Source organism: Phyllostomus hastatus, unplaced genomic scaffold (genome assembly GCF_019186645.2).
Source record: "Phyllostomus hastatus isolate PE091 unplaced genomic scaffold, TTU_PhHast_1.1 phas_scaffold_1674, whole genome shotgun sequence".
In the NCBI taxonomy this organism is placed as follows: Eukaryota; Metazoa; Chordata; class Mammalia; order Chiroptera; family Phyllostomidae; genus Phyllostomus; species Phyllostomus hastatus.
The window spans coordinates 3047893-3065731 of record NW_025334011.1 but is presented as its reverse complement, the minus strand read 5'-3'; the positions used below and the strand labels follow the sequence as shown (position 1 = coordinate 3065731).

General features: G+C 37.2%; 1 long non-coding RNA gene across 1 annotated transcript in view; it reads left to right on the top strand.

Moving 5' to 3' along the window:
* LOC123831259 overlaps positions 1–12171 on the top strand; it is a 29708-nt gene extending 17537 nt beyond the window's left edge. The window contains exons 3-4 of the long non-coding RNA XR_006787879.1: positions 5949–6118; positions 11056–12171. This is a non-coding gene — a long non-coding RNA (uncharacterized LOC123831259). The remainder of the gene's footprint in view (positions 1–5948; positions 6119–11055) is intronic.
* The last annotated feature ends 5668 nt before the right edge of the window (positions 12172–17839 follow it).

Genomic DNA, 17839 nt, shown 5'->3' with positions numbered 1-17839 from the left:
CTTAGTTTCCAAACGTAGGTTATTCTACCATTTAAACACAGGTTTTGAATTCTTTAGTGCTTTCTGGACCCAGAGTTGTTTCTGTGCTGCCACTTACCCCAGCAAGTCTGGCTCTCCTTGGATATTCCCAGTCTTTATCTCTAGGCTTTCACAGTCTTTCTGCCTCACGATATTATTCAAATGTAGATTCTACCTCCTGGTTCAAGCTAGTTCTATTATTGCCTACCTTCTCTGCTGGATGAAGGCTTTGTTTGGGAGGGCAGGGTGGAAAGAGGGAGTCTGAACAAACAGTCCTTGCATTTGAGGACAGCTGCATGTCTTCCTAAATTCCCTGACTAGCCCAGAGTGCTGGGCTCTGTAGTCAGTCAGGCTTTTGCTTGGAATTGTTATGTAACATATTGTGTTGAGGCAGGAGGGAAAGGGAAAATCTCCCAATGCACAGAGATGTCTCATGGTCATGACCTGAGTAGGAGCCAAGATCCTAAAGATAAGTAGGACTGGGAATTGTCTCAACACCATAACTCAACACTTCACAAAGCCACTGTGAAGAGATAAGATGCAATTTTCAGTAGCATACTGGGTGCTACATTCACATTGCAAGCAAAAGATAGGGTAACACAAATTAGTTAGCTGGCAAACAAATCTCAATTTTTTAATGAAAGGTATAGGAAGAGCTCACTGAGTTGCAAAGAAAACGACCGTGGGAACCTACAGGAGACCATCAAAGACCAACTGTATTGTCTGTGACAGCTGCCCATTTAGATGAGATATTGGTTCCAGCCTTATGAAAATAAGGGTCAAAGGAAGTAGAATCCTGTGAATCAAGTTCAGGACTAAGAAATAGGAATAAGAAAACCTGCGGTCTAATTTCAGCCTTGACAAGTACTTTATATCTTTGGACAAGTTACTTTAACTTTTGTTTCTCAATAGCAAGTGTCAATTATGAGGAAAATTACATTCTCATAGCAAGTGCTGGCTATGAGGAAAATTACAAAGCAATCCATCTAGGTCAAGTTCCTCTGGAGAACAGGTGAAAATAAAAATAAGTCACTATTCAACTCACAACCCATGTCATCCTTTAGATGTATGCACATGTGTTTTAATATTGCTTCATTTTTTAAAATTTATTTTTAATTACATGTATTTTTAATATTCATTTTATAAAGTTTTTAAACAATGGAAAAATAGTTCTGATATTGTAGCATATAACAGTTAAAATCATTCTAAAATGTTGGCTGACCCTAACAGAGAACAAAGCCTTGCAAAAACATTAATTAGTGACAACATATCTCTTAGATTATCCATTTTCGAAGACAAGAAAATTACAGACTCATTCTGTCAACCATATGTTTACAGATTTCCATGGAAAAGGTAATTGTCTTTCTAAAATATACATTTTAGCATTTATCTCTACTTATTAGTAAAATTTCTTGGAAAGAAAGTGTCCTGGTGGGGCACCCATCATTGGGGAACAAGACAGAGTGCTGACTAGCTGCTTCAGAAACAGGTAGCCAAGGGCCTGGAAGGCTTGAGAATTCACTAAAACAAATGTGGATTGATTGTCTATGACCAAAAACTTGACCACAGATAAGAAAAACTAGAATATAAAATGGAATCAAGTGTAGAATTTATTTTAATGTAAAACCAAATAGACTAAGTAAAATATATTATAAAGACCATTTTGTAATGAGATTTTAAAGCAGAAAGTTCCTTGGAAACTAATGCATTATACAGCTTATCAAAGAAGCATGCTATTAGTGATAGAGAGAATCCTTTCATTTCTAGTATGAGAACTATTATTCTAATGTGAAAGAAAAAGAGAGACCTGTATTAATAGATCTCTAAGGATCTAGTAAACCAGTACATGAAAAATATACTGAAAAAGGAAATTCATTTATTTTTGCCTGACAGAGAAATTGGATAATGTATTAAGCTGCAGGTCCAAGTTTGTGTTTTGTGTCATCAGTTTCCAACTTACATAAATAGGTTTTATTCTAAAATTTTCCAATGCAAGGTGGTTTATTAGTATCAAAATGTTTTTCTCTAGAAATAATATTCTAAAAGATGGATCACTTCACTGAATAACCCTTGTTTTGGCAGCCTCAACACCCCCCTCCCCTTACACTGTTTTCACTCCTAAATGTGAAGCAACATAGTGTAGCACAGGTTTGGGGAACAGAACATGGAAATATCCACCAGCAATGGTTATGGGCTAAATTCATGGCCTTAGGAAATTCACTTAATTTCTATTAACATCATTTTACTCATTTGAAAATGGAAATAATAATGACTCTCATAGGGTAGTTAGTTATGAGCATGAAGTAAGGCAAGGTTAGCAGACGCTCTTTGGCACTGCAATATCCTGCAAAATGTTAGTTATTAGTGTACTCCTGTACTCCTTGGTTCGGCTGCTCTTTGGATTTAATCACCCTGTGTAAACTATGTGGGAAACTGAGTGCTGTTTATAATGTGTCTACAGAGGGAAGTACATTATGTGGCAAGAGGGGCTGCAGTAGATCAAATGGTATAAAGCCCCAAGCTGTGCTGCTGTCCGCCAGCCATCTAGCTAACAGAAATATTTCTTCACCGCCTCTCCTCCCCTTTCCAGCTGTAGTGACCACTGTTTCCAAGAAAACAATATACTGTGTATCTATTCTCATTTCTCTGGTGAGCTCATAACCACTGTTTATCATATCATCCTCTTTGTTTTCCTAACTGCTTTGACTTTGTTCTCCACTTGTTTCATGTATATGAGGTTTGTGTCTTTTATTAGATCCTAAACTGTGCAAAGGCAAGACCCATATTTTGCCTTGGTAGACTCAGAGTACCCAGCAAAACTCTAGGCACAAAATCTGTGCTTGAAAAATGCTAGGTGGAAGGCAGGAGGGTACTTTCCAGGTGAAGAGAATGCTTTCATGAAGCTAGAAGGTGAAAAGGGCTTTGTTGCCTCCAAGGGGTATTAGCAACATTATAAGGATTGCACTGAGTAAGAAGGAAAGGCAGTAAGATCCAAACCACAGGAAGGAGTGGTAATGACTAGATAAAAGATCTATGAGCAATAGCCTAGCATGAAAGTTCTTGAGTAGCAAGTCATTTGATAAAAATTTTAAATAAAAGCAGTTTCTCAAGAAATGGAGACGTGCCATATATCAGAAGATTATAGAAATACAGTTTTTTAAAAATGAGAAAAGAGCCCTGGCTGGCATAGCTCAGTGGATTGAGCGCGAGCTGTGAACCAAAGTGTCGCAGGTTCGATTCCCAGTCAGGGTACATGCCTGGGTTGCAGGCCATGACCCCCAGCAACTGCACATTGATGTTTCTCTCTCTCTCTCTTTCTCCCTCCCTTCCCTCTAAAAATAAATAAATAAAATCTTAAAAAAAGGATCCCAATCAAACTAGGTAGGTTTCTGTTTTTTAAAAAAATGGGAAAAGAAGATAGAATCTGGTAGGAAGTTCATTTTAGGAGAGTATTATATACTGACCAAATCTAAGAAATGAAAGTCATTCAGGCTGCAGGGAAGGTTACTAATTCATCTTATTTGTCATCGGAACCACCTACAAATGGTAGATAATTATCTCTGCTTTCCAAATTTTGGGCTGTGTTAGCTCAGCTAAAATCTTAAATCATAATTACAAAATCTATTATTTTTGAATATGTGCCATGTGCCAAGACTAGTTCACCTGCCTTGTGTGGATTATAATACATTTAAGTACTACATTAACGTAATGATTTAGGAACTACTAAGGAAACTGCAGCTCAGAAACTTCTAATAACTTGCCCAAGGCTGTACTTCTCACAAGTGATAGAGCCAGGGTTTGAACTTAACAACCAGTATTCCTAAACTAGTTTTCTTAACCTCTGTCCACAACACCTCCCAGATATTTTTTTTAAGTTTCTTTATTTAGGTGGTCTAATTCCATGTGTTTTCATGGGGGTGAAAACATTTCCCTCTAAATTAATATATGTGCTGTGTACTTACCCCAATTCATTAAGATCACCCCTTATGCTTTCACCCTCTCCACCCCCTCCACTGTCCTGTCTGTTGGCCCTTCCTTTTTGCCTTACTTTTCATGCTTTATTCAGCAGAGAACATTGCACAATGACTCACTGCCCATTGGCAGTCTGTGGCTAATTTCTGTTAGGTGTTAGTGGGAGTCAGATAGCAAGGGGTCTGGCAAGTGAAGGGATCATATTAGTTTGGTTCGACGTTTGCCCTTTTCTGAAATCCAGAACTCATGATGCAAACCAGTGCCTCTTCTCCTGCCTGGCTTCTCACCAGCATTGTCTTTGAGACTACATATGCCCAGGCTAAAGTCAAGGTGTGTGACTCTCATCTCTCAGAGCAGGTCTGACAGGGAGCCCAAAAATGATGGGGGTGTGTGCAAATGCTACTACATGCTTACTGTGTACCAGCCTGGCTACCCTGTGTAAATTATTTTATATGATCTTCACAGCAGCCCTCAAGTGGGAAGTATTCTAATTATCTTAGGCAGAAACAAAGTGGGCCTGGTTTTAGAAAAATGCCCTCATTCTCACTGTTTTAAATGACAGAACAAGAATGCATTTCTAGTTTGTGTGATTTCAATGTCAATGCTCTTTGCACTGTATCAGTTACATCTCAAGGGCTGAGAGTCATCAGGGGTAAAGAGTTGTGGGACTGAAGCTCCTTCCGTGAACACATTTTGAAAATAAAATCTTTTCTTTTGGGAGCTATCACTAGGCTCTCTGCTGAACACTTTGCATGTTATATAAATCAATCTTTCTTAACTGTAGGAATTGTTAATGAATATGACTAAATGAATAAATGTACAAATAAGTAAATGAAAGTATGGAATCCATGTTTAATTTTGAGGGGAAAGCAGGAAGTTCTAAGTGTTATTGAAGTACATTAAATCTCATAGTAAAATAAAAATTATTTCTGCATTGCTGCATGTTTAACAAAGAGCGCAGCAATATTTTCTGTTTTGATAAAGCCAAACAGTCGTTCAATAAGGCGTTGATGAACAGTTGTGCTTAGTAGGGAAGATAAATAAACTTGGCCCTTCATAAAGATAGAGAGCATGTTTTTCAAGGCTTTTTTGAACATAACTCAAGAAATTGACATTAGATCTAGACTCTATGATCTTCTTGTTATAATTCTTTTCTAACTGAATGTCCAACAGTGTACCATTTCCCTTTGAGGTATATTTAAGAGTAGCAGAGGAAAACTCTCATTCTGATAATGTTTTAAGTCACTGCTCTTCTCTCTTAGGACACGCCATGTATATTTCCCGGTTCCTTGCTTTTGCTTTTGCACTTTGCTCTGTCCAAATGCTCTCCATCTTCCTTCCATGCCCCATCTGTCATCTCACACCCATGTTCTGAGTCACAGAGAGCCACCTAAACTGTTTCATTATCCACAAACTCCTCAGGAAAGAAATTAATCCTGGCATTTAGGCCTATATCATAGTACTTTCCCCAAGCCATCCTAGTCTCCATTAAATTGCTTTAGCATGCCAAGCTCTTTCCCATGGTAGGGCTTTATGTTTTCAGTTTCCTCTGCCTGTGTGTTAGGCACTCAGGGGAAACCGTGATTTGTTTTCCCTTTCACTCAGAATATAACTGTCTAGTGAGAAACTACATTTCCTACTTTCCCTTTCATCAAGGTGTAGCGGTATTACAAAACCGAATGGATACAAGTGAAAATGATTATCTCATTTAACCCTTTTAACAACATATAGAGAAGTCACTAATTCTATCATTATTCCACTTCACAAGGAAGATACGGTTTACAAAGTTTTTAGAAGCCTATTCTAGGACAGTTCTAGGACTTCTATAATCGAGATCCATGTCCTAGTGAATGACGACCACACCAAGGCAGGCCAGGTCCATGGTAGCCCATGGCAACATCCCGCTGACCTTCCTCTATAAGGACAACTTCAGGTCATCTATTTAAAATCCTTCCTAGATGTCCATCCCCTTGCTGGTTGGAAATGGTGACAATGGAACAACTAAAGAAGTCCGCAGGTGAGGACAACAGACCTGCCCTTTCAGCCTGGCCTCTCCGTGACTTGACTGAGCAGAGCCTGACTAATGACCTGGGGCTGTTAAGTGACAAAGAAATAAACTTCTGTACTGGTGAGTCATTGAATTTTAGAGTCCATTTATTAACCATTATCTCCAACTAATACACCCTGAAGCACTTTTCAACTAGTAATAAATGCTACTGGTATTTCAGGTCTCAGCTTAAATATCCCTTCCTCAGAGAGACTTTCCAAACCTCTGGATCTAGACAGTTTTTCCTTGTACATCCTAATGTATGACCCAGCTTTTTTCTCTTAGAAATCTCAGCACCATCTAGAACTATTTTTCACTTTTGTGGTTATTTGTTTCTCTCCCTCACTGGATTGTAAGCTCCACGAGTTCAGGGATCACGAGTGCTTATTCCTTGGCATTGACACACTGTCTGGCTCTGACCTGACATTCAGTAAAGATTTATTAAGTAAATACAGCTCATAGTAATAGTTTGGAAAATCATTGCCATTGAATGTTGAGAATTTGTAAGAGTTAACTGTTTTAGATACAGCACTTCATTTAAGTTTCTCAACAACATATAGAGAAAGCACTTAATAATAATACAATTGCCCCATTTTTCTAGGATAAAGCAGGTTTAGCAAGCTTCCACCACTCATGCAGGGCTGCACAATTCAAAGCTTATATTTTCAAGTAGGGACTGTGCTCCATTCTCCTGTATCTCTAGACAGTGTGGTTAGCATGAGTCAGGTACATAGCACCAGGCAGCCCTAATTGAAAAATCCATGATTATACTAATTGAGATTCAAATCCTAGTGAATTATGACCAGACCACAGCAGGCCAGTTATAATAATAACAGGCCTTAATGCCCAGCTCACCTTCCTACATAACTGCAACGCTTACCCTCTTGTCTGTGTGTGACTGCAACAGCGATACCGTTTATCATTGAAAAACTGTTCTCTAAAGCAGGGGTGATCAACGTTTTGGCATCTCTGAAATCCGTTTTCAAATACTTGCATCAAATAAAAAAGCAAGGCTGCATATTTTTCCCTGTTCACAAGACTGTTTTTAGCCAATGTGTTGAAATGCATAAAATTGTTTGCCTTAATTTGAGCTTGCCATAATTTCAGTTTCATTTGGAACACTGTTATGGTTTGAAACATGGTATTGGTAAGTTGGGTTTCACCTTGAAAAGCGTGTGTTTAACTCATTTAACTGAGTGGTTAAAAAATACTAAATCTGTAAGCCAGTTTTTATCATCAAGTTTCAGCACAAATTTGTTTTTTGATACCATAAACAACTTGATAACATGTTACAAATCAAAAATCTTTTCAACATTTGGCTTCTACTTCACCATCTTACTTTTGAAAAGTAAATGATGTTGCCATAGTCACCATCCATACTTTTAAGGAATTCCTGGAATTGGCGATGATTCAGTCCCTTGGCTCTTACGAAATTCAGTCTTGATGATGATTTGTATGATGTTATCCATTTTTAATGCTTTTGTGCATACATTTTCTTGATGTATGATGCAATGATGACTTTTGGGCTGCAATTGCATCATCTCCTATTAATTTTACAAGTCCTTCTCTTTTACCTACTATCACCAGGGCACCATCAGTCACTATACCAGATATGTTGACAATGGACAAAGAAAATCGCTTTAACATATTTTTTATGGTTCATATAAATCTGTTGATTTAGTTGTGTCTTTTAATGGCATTAAAGAAGCCATTTCTTTAATGGCATTGTGTTCATCATTAATACCTTTAATAAAAATGGCAAGTTGAACCAAATCCGTAGCATCAGTGTTATCATCCATCCTCAAAGCATAAAGTTAAAAATTAGCAGCTTTAGTGTCCCAGGTTCGATTCCCAGCCAGGGTACATTCCTGGGTTGCAGGCCATAACCCCCAGCAACCGCACATTGATGTCTCTCTCTCTCTCTCTACGCCCCCTTTCCCTCCCTAAAAATAAATAAATAAAATCTTAAAAAAAAAATTAGCAGCTTTACTTTCTAAACTTCTTTCGATAGATTTTCCAGTTTCTTCAATTTGCCTGACTATAGTCTGGTGAGAAAAACTGATTTTAGAAATAGCCCCCTTTTTTTCAGGGCAAATTATATCTGCCACACCTTCTATATGTTGCTTAATATACTCACCAGCAGTAAATGGTTTTGATGTTTTGCTATGAAATATGTGACTATATAACTAGCTTTTACAATGGAGTCTGCCCAAATTGTAACTATTTGAAAAAACTTTTGTTGAGAACACAGACTTTTTTCAATTCCACCATCTTGTCTTTACAACACAATACTTCAAAAGCACTGAATTTGGCGGCATGCTTTTGCATGTAATGCCTTTTTCAAATTATTGTCTTTGAAAACTCACACAAATTCCCTACAAATTAAGCAGACTTCCCTAATAGTTGCCATGACAAAAAAGTAGTGATCTGTCCACTTTTCATTGAACAATCTTCCTTCATTCATAATTTTTCTTTCAGGGAGGGGGCGTTCTTTTATCTTTTGAGATGTTTAGAAGCCATGCTGGGACTTAAAAAATAATAATAGAAAGGGACTTTATTTACTTGTATTATGAAAATTAATTAACAGAAAAACAGAAAGCAAGGTTTGGACCCTTCTACAGCCCTCTCGGCTTCTGATGCAGGGTGAGGCAAACGGCTTATTGTAAAGCATGGCAGGCACCGCTGAGGTATAGAAGTACCTTTCACAATCAAGTAAGAATGCTTACCTGACTTCTAAATAACATTAAACACTAAACATTGCAATGGTAGGTTGAAATATTGTTGATAATCACTGCCTAGCTAAGTCACCATAAGCGTACATAATTTCTGATGGTGTCAATTCTACTGTCTGTGCTTGGAAGACACACTGGCCACCTCACACCACCATAAAACTGAAGCCATGCATGCTTACAAATAGCGAGGGCATATGTACATGTATTTTACATAACATTGTGAAATGTAACCACAAAAAATCTCATAATGTTTTAAGTAAATTTTGTGTTTGGCCACATTCATAGCCATCCTGGGCCACATGTGGCCCACGGGTCATGGGTTGGATGCCCCTGCTCTAAAGCCTGTGTAGTTTATTCAAGATGTGGCATAAAGAAACATTGTTCTGAATTCTATGTAACTTCCAGAGAGACAACCACAAGATTTTAAAAATTATTTTCTTTTTTGTTTTGAATAAAAAAATTGATCTGAAATTTATTCATATTTCAGAGCTAATAATAATTCTCTTATTGCATGTTTGTTGTAAACAAACCCTTCACACACCACATAGGCCAAGCCAAGAGTTTAATAGTGAGCAGGGGAAAAGATCTTTCTAAGTATAAAATAACTAGTATAAGAAAAGATCAGGAGAAACATTGAATCAGGAGTCAGGGCACAGAGAGTCTAGGTCTGCACTGCCCAGTGTGGGAGCCACCACCCACAGTGGCTCTTCACATTTTAATTTACATTAAATAAACATTAAAAAATTAATTCCTTAGCAACATTAGCCACCAGCCACATCTTAGGTGTTTAGCAGTCACATGTGCCTAACAGCTTCTGTACAAGACAGTGCAGACTTATAGAACATTTCCATTACCACAGGAAATTCCTTAGGACAGTACTACTCTAGACTAGTAACTTTTTGTTCTTGAGATCCTTAAAATGCTTAAAATTTACTGAGGATAGCCAAGAGTTTTCTTAAAAATATGAATTATAACTAATAATATTTATTTTATCAGAATTTTAAACAGAAACATGTAAATACCAACTTATATTCCATTAGCCATCAGAACAATGAGATCGTCATAATCATGTGGTCTCTGAAAAACTCCATTATGTACTCTGAGAGAATCAGGGGGCAGGAAGGCAAATAACATCTTAATATTGCCAAATGTTGCAACCTTACGAACACCCTGAAAGGGTGTCAGGGCCTCCTAAGGGTCCCCACATCACACTTTGGAAACCACTGGTCTAGATTCTACTACGTCCCTCCCTAGTTTGCTTGTTCCCTTTTCTTCTAAATGCCATGGTGCTTATTTTGCCCAAACAAAGATAAATGTTATGCCAAGTGTGAAATGTTTGGCAAAGCAAAATAAAATAATCTGAGTTCTTTATCAAACCAGGGTTCTTTGAGTGGAAAGAAATGCAAACTCTTCTATCCAAAGACTAATTCTAACTGAATTGAGGCCTAACAGCCTAATATGATGAATATATTAGCTATGATTGGAATTAAATGAGGTTTAATGGTATCCCTAAACATGTATAAAATTTACAGCGGCTCAGAATGAGCAGCCTCAGGCAGCAACTTGGTATTTATATTTTGAATTCTTCCATTAAAATTTGTGGCCACCTTCATGTCACCATGTTAGATAGAACCTCTTAAAAGATCATTGTGCAGTATGAATAGTAAATTCAAAAATTATCGTTTCAAGTCTGACCTAAGACCATTAGAATTATTTCAGAATGTTTGGTTTTAGACAAAATAGTCATAGGTTCTTTCTGCTTTGTCCTAAAAGTACAAAAATATTACACAATGCTATAAACATCTTGATTTTCAGAATAAAGACTTTCTCTATCCACCTATTATTCCTAAAAGTAAAATTGAATTGCTGATAAAGCACATTATAATACTTTAACCATAATAGATTTTGCAAAAATGCCTTTAGTAAAAACTGTCTCATTTCTGGGATTTTATAAATGTTCACTCTGGTAATATTCTGAATCTGGATGATTTTAATGAGAAAAATCTCAAAAAAGATTCCACAGATTTTCCTGGTGTCTGTGGTTCAAGTTACCCCTGGCTATGTTGCCTTTTTATGTCAGGGCATGATTTTGAGGGACGTAAGGGAAGGAGAGGAAAGGGAGATTTCTCACTGCAGTGGTAAAGGGTAGAGCCAGTTGTATCAAACATTTCACCAAGTGCAGTTGTTGCTTTTCTGAAGATTTCCTGCTAGTCATTGGCAAGAGAACTTGTAACTGATCTCTCCACTCTGAGAGTGACCAAGTCTTAATTTCTTCTCTTCTTCTAGATGACACGAGTTCACCTATCAAACCCTTCAAAAATTTTTGTCTACGTGAGCTGAGTGTATACACCAAATAAGTGTGACCTTTGACACAACCAAAGGAAATTTCCTGAGTGATGCTCTTCAGTTGTGTTGCTGGATGGATCTGTATCCACTTTCAGCTCCCTTCAGGATCTGAGGTGGGGCTACCACTGAAGGCTGTGGAACATAGGGGACCTTCTTCATACATGATTGTAAGAGAAAGAAGTCATCTCTGTGAGTTCATACCAGCCTGGCTCCTTCTTGACTGTAAGCCCAACCTCAGAATGAACCAGAAATGGGCACAATTTTTCTATTTTTGGTCTGGACCTCATTTATTTACTTCCTCAGCTTTGCTTTGGAAAAACTCCTTAAGAAAACCACACCAATGTATACTCTCTTACTGTGCCTGGGAACACACACTGCTTGACATCACATGGTAGTTTGACCACACAAAGGGCTAGGAGACTGCAGGATCCTTTCATGTATACTTTTTGATAATAAAATCTCTCCTTTTGTGAGCTATCACCAGGCGCCAGGCTCTTTGCTGAACAATTTGCATGTTATCTAAATAAATTCCTCATAGCTCTAGGAAATAGGTATTGTTATTATTTCTAATTCACTGAGAAAGAGAAAGTCTCAAAAAGATTAAGAAATCATTTACCTGGAATTGGACACCGGGTTATCTGTTTCCGGGTCCCTTGCTCTTTTTCCCAGGTGCCTTTTGTAGGCTTAGCATAAACCAGGTGTTTTTTGTTCACGTATGTTTGCTTCTTTCCAAAGTGTGTGTGTGTGTGTGTGTGTGTGTGTGTGTGTGTGAACATAAATGTAGTGCTTATTAAATGTCAGATTGTTCTAGACCCGTTGACATGAATTACTTCATTTAACCCATACAACAACCCTATGAAGAAATTATCATAATTATCCCATCTTGATTTGAAAAGAGAAGCTCTGTAAAATGTTACCTGTATTGTACCACTGCAAATTAATATCTGTCTAGCACATTGCAATAAATTAAATCCAAGGACTTCTAAAGAACTCTTAAATAATATTTTTAAAATCATCGCAAACAGAATCAGTCTTATGCTAAAATTTGTATTTGATGTGCACCAAGTCTTGCTTTGGCTTCTTAACAGCATTTTTTCTCTCTTTCTAATTGATGACTATGACATCCCTATGTTAGAGAGATTTAATAAGCATCCTTCCTTTATGGCCAGTGCCATTCTCTTGCAAAGATGTCAGATGAAGTTGTAGTTCAAACTGGTTAGAACATCTCCTATCTCCTGCACTTTTTTGAATCCCCCAGCTCCAAATGTCATTCTATCCCCTTAAGCCAGTCCATACTTTTGTCATGCTTATTCACCTAATTTTTATGGTTGGAGATTACTGGCAGTTAAGGCAACGTGAATTTCTTGTTTTATGCAAATGATTTCCTCCCTTTTCCACATCATTTCACATATTATCATGCAGTTTGTCATTCAGTCTTGCCTGACCACATCTGAATAGAATTATGCTCCTTGGGAGCCAAAATCCTTCTTTCCCTGTGAACTAAAGCTACCTTATGAGTTGTATGAAGTAGCTTGAGGAAACATGTTTATTATCACAAGTTGAACTAATAATGTGATTAAATGTTCCAGCCACTGAGCCCTTTAGTTTTGCACATTCCTTGATGTAAACTAGTTAAGTGGAATGTGAGGGGAAAGGCTTGGGAACTTTTTTTTATTGCTCAAGAAGATTCCTGTGGCAAGTGAGAAATGTGGGAAAAAACCAAAGTTATTGTTCAGTTGGTTTCTCAAGCAATACTTTGAAATCTTTTTCAATTAAATAAATCTTAAATGCCTGCTTTGTGCAAAGCGTAAACTAAACAGTTGCTTCAGGGGATAATGCATGCTACCTGCCATTAAGAATCTAACATGATAAAATCCTGAGTGTATTCATGAGTAATAGATAGGACAGGGTCAGAGAAGTGGTGTGTGGTTTTAAAGAAGGAAGAAATCACATATGTATGAGATAAACAAGAAGAGCATAGTGGAAACAAATGGCAGAGCTTTCAAAACATAGGTAAACTTTTCTCAAGTACAGATGGGATTGAGACTTGTGGTTTCCGATAATGTCAGGCTAGGTTATTGGGAGTCACAGTCCCACAGAAAATAGAGATTTGATAAGATATTTTTAAGTATTTTAAAAGTTGCAAAAGCCCAAAATACAATGAATTATTAGATCAAGATTTGAAGAAAATCAGTAGCTCAGAATATAAGTGGAGCAGGGAAGAACCTTTTTTTCCTAAGAAGATTTGTTAATTCTCCAAAATAGGAACTTTAATTTTGATCTCCCACCTATGACCAGCCTAATAAAAATTGCTTTCAAAAAGTTCATAACTTAGGAGGATGCACAGACAGAATAAAAAAAAAAAAACAAGTGTAAACTAGCCCTCAACCATATTGCACATTGAATGGTTAAGTCCAGGTAATATTAAACCTCAAACTTTAAGGTTTAAGGTGGACTTGGACTGGTAGTGATCTGGAGCACAAGTCAACTTGGAGAAAGAATGAGCAGCTTACAGGAACTCAACATCAGGTTCAATACACTGTGTTTACTGCCAGTAAGTATATGACCACATCCATGTAGAAACTGAGTGTGTGTATGTGTGTTGGTGGCACTATAAAATGATACTTTACTTGTAGCTTTTACTTTTTTTTTAAACTGGTACCGTTAATGACCAGGAATCTGCCTGCTTTTGTAATTTTCTCAGAATAAAGTACTGGGTGAATATTTAAATCAAGAATATCCTGTTTACACATCTTTCTTACCATGAAATAGTTTCTTTCATAGTATTCAACATTGAGTAGTGAGCCCTTTCAAAGAATTTCTATTTTCAAAATATAGTAACCATGGATCATTATCTTTTCAGAACTTGTAAATAAAAAGGCAATTTTCCTTAGAGGGTATGACAGACATTTCCCCTCAATCATTTGGACTGTTGTGAGATGTCACATATCTGGTGCATTCAGGCTGTAACCAGGATCATTAGCCACTTGAAATATATGAGTATAAAATACAGAATATGTTTTTCCTTTCAATCTCCATTGCTGGATCATCTTCAGTTTTCTGACTCCTAAATGCTGGCCTGGGCCCAAGTCAATCCTGTGACCTCTTCTCAATGGACCTACAATCAAGACCGAGATTACTTTACCCACTACTTCAGCTTTAGTTACCACTCGTATTCTGATGATGCTTCCATGAGTATCATCACCTTTCCTCTGGGCATCTGAACAGATGTGGCAACTGTTCTGCAATTCAACATAGATGCTTAACAGGCATTTCAAATCCTGCTTGTCCAAAAAGAACTCTGTTTATCCTCCAACACAAACTTACTGATCCCCAGTCTTTATTTAGTAAAAGGCACCACCATTCACTCAGTTGCTAAAACCAGAACTGTGTTGCCTGCCTTGGTGCTTCACTTTTTTCACACTCTGCACCAAACCCATCAGCAAATCCTGTTGACTCTATCTTCAGAATATATTACTCATTCAATATTTCTCACTCCTCCTGTTGTTAACTGCTTAGTACAAGCCACGATTGCTGTGTGTGTCATATCTAATATAACAGCCACCAAACTTGTCTCTTTGCCTCCACTCTTGCCCTTCCATCCTCAGTCTTCTCTATGATCAGGGGTGTCCAAACTTTTGGCTTCTCTGGGCCACACTGGAAGAAGAAGAGTTGTATTGGAGCACACATTAAATACACAAACACTAATGAAAACTGATGAGCAAAAAAAGGTTTTAAGTAAATTTATGATTTTGTGTTGGGCTGCATTCATAGCCACCCTGGGCCACATGTGACCTGTGGGCCGTGGGTTGGTCGCCCCTGCTACACTCTAGACAGACTGATATTTTAAAATAAAACAAAGCATCTTTCTCTCTTACTCTCAGTCTTTCAATGGCTTCCCACTACACTAAGAAGAAAATCTAAACTTTTTTTCCACGGCTGCAAAATCCTTTATTAGAGTCCCTGGCTACCTCTCCAGCTTCATTGTGAGACTTCTCCTCTCACTTATTCCACTATTTCAACCTTTATTTTCTTATTCCTCCTTACACTTGCCACTTGCAGTTTCATTCAGGAATGTTGTTCCTGCTCTTCCATCTGCCAGGAACGTTCTTCCACTAGACAGTCACATGACTTCTTCTCTCATTTTAATATTTTTTCTGTTCAAATGACACCCCTTCTCATAAAAATCTTTCTGGAATATCCTAGCAATTTCCTTGCCCATTTTTGTTTTTTTCTTTGCCTTATCTCACCTTTCTATTTTTGAAAAATATTTTATTTATTTAATTTTTAGAGAGGAGGAGAGAAGGAGAAAGAGAGGGAGAGAAACATCAATGTGTGGTTGCCTCTCACACACCCCCTTACTGGGGATCCGACCCACAACCCAGGCATGTGCCCTGACTGGGAATCGAATTGGCTACCCTTTGGTTCACAGGCCAGCACTCAGTCTACTGAGTCACACCACCCAGGGTTCATTTTTCTAATATAAATATTAAACTATATCATAATATAACCTAATATTATGTTATACATTCGTTTATTTGTTATTGTCTTGCCTTCCTTGCTTGCATATCAGCAACACCAAGACAGAGCTCATATATCTTCAGTTTCTAGAAGTCGGCCAGGCAAATGGAGGCACCTAACACATATCTGTTGAATTATAGAATAAATGAATGAATGCAAGAGTGCCAGATTCTTAGGTTACATGGAATGGAGTTTTTATTTACTAAAAAACTTTGAACTGGCTTGGTCCCAGGTACTGAAAGAATCTGTTTTCTCTCCATTTTCTAGAATCTGGCTTTGGAAACTAGTTAAACTTAATAAAAGCAGTTGTTTGTTCATTTTACATAGCAAGATTACTAACTATCTCCATCTTATTGCATCTCCTGTGGTGATAATAACAGAAACTACCTACTTCATAGGATTGCTGTGGAGATTAAATAGTAATATGTAAGTGTTTGAGAAGCTGGCATATATAGCAAATGCTCAATAATTATTATTTATTGCCATTAATACTATAGTTGTTACTTTAAGTTTAGAGTTTCTGTGTATATTTATTTTAAACAGGAATGGGTTACTCTCGTTCTGTGTATCTGGCATATGGGGACATTCATTAAATGTTACCTTAGTATTTACTCCATTTGATATAAACTGCTCTGTTCTCACTTTATATGGAGGTCTGGGGCCACAAAAATAACTGCAAGCTGTGAGTAGGCAAAAGTGATCGTAATAATTATGGGAAAAATTCAATTTTTCTATTACCCTTAAAATTTGTGTCAAAACATTAAAATCTCTCTTATTATCAATTATAAATGTATAGGAAAATAAAAATAATGAAACTAAAGCTTATTTAGTACACTGTAATTTTAAATTTTACAAACAGTGAGTATGAACATATTTTATTCTTTGTAAAAAAGCTTTTTAGGAGTAGCTAAAACAGAGCTTGTCTTCTTGTTGTACAACTAATTTTTTTCTACACTGTGGCTGTTAGGTTCCTATCGAAATTTGAATCTGCATTTAACATTTTATCCTTTATCCTCTGAAGTGACTTTATTTTATTAAGTAATTAATTAATTAATTTCTGCCTGCATCAATTCCTTTGAGATATCCTCATCCTTTGCATCACAGCCACTGTCCTCATTGATGTCCATAAATTCACCTTCGCTCAGTTCCTCTGGCTGCATCATTGGAATTTCTGCAAAGGCAGCAGCATCAACATTCCCATGGTCTGCTATTTCTTCTAGAAGTCCATTTATGTTTGACTTTAATTTCACTCCCAGATTTATCATGTTTCACTTAATTTACAGCACTTTGTACTTTGTTGGCCAATTCCTTCTTCTGATGATCCATTTGGGGAAATATTACATGTGTTTTTACTACAGGGAAGACAGGGAAGCATCCCAGCTCCCCTCGTGGCTGTCTGTGTGCACACTAATAGCAGGTGTGCAATGACCAATCACATCGACAGACTTTGTAAGAAGTGCTGTGATTGGTTACTGATCACGATGTAGATCTGTTATTTCCATAGGGATTTTTACAATTGCTTATAGTTGATGATAGTAGCCTAAACCAGGGAAATAGTAGTGAAAGCTGAAGGTGGTCAGATTCTACATATATTTAAAGGTAGATACCTCAGGGTTTCCTGACAAAAATAATATGCAACGTGTGAGTAAAGAGAAGTCGAGAAAACCTTCAAAATTTTTGGCCTGAGCATTTGAAAGGATGAAGTTGGTGTTGACCATTTGGGAGAGCGATGTAGGCAGATCAGGTTGTTGTACATGTTAAGTCTGAGACATCTATTAGATATTCAAACAGAGATGTGGAGTGGGAAGTTAGATATACAAGCATGGAGTTCAGGAGAGGGATCAAGGATGGAGTTATAAGTTTGGGAGTGATTGAGCCATAGATGATATTTAAAGACAGGAGATTGGATGAAATCAAGATTTATTCTTTTTCTGTTCCTCTGCTTTTAATTTCCTCTTCTCCTCTTCTCATTCTGCTGTTCCTGTATTTTCTAGAATTAGAACAGGAGTAGAGATTATAGAGAAAGAGAGTAATTTTTTTCTTTTTACCTAATTGGTGCTGCTTGTCATTCTTTCTGGGTTAATACTGGTTGGTAGCATTATTTTATAGCAGCTGCACATTAATTTTTCATGAGCATGTCGATTACTTCTCCAAATATTCTTACACAAAATACTTTGCACCATTCTATTCCTTGGTAGAACGG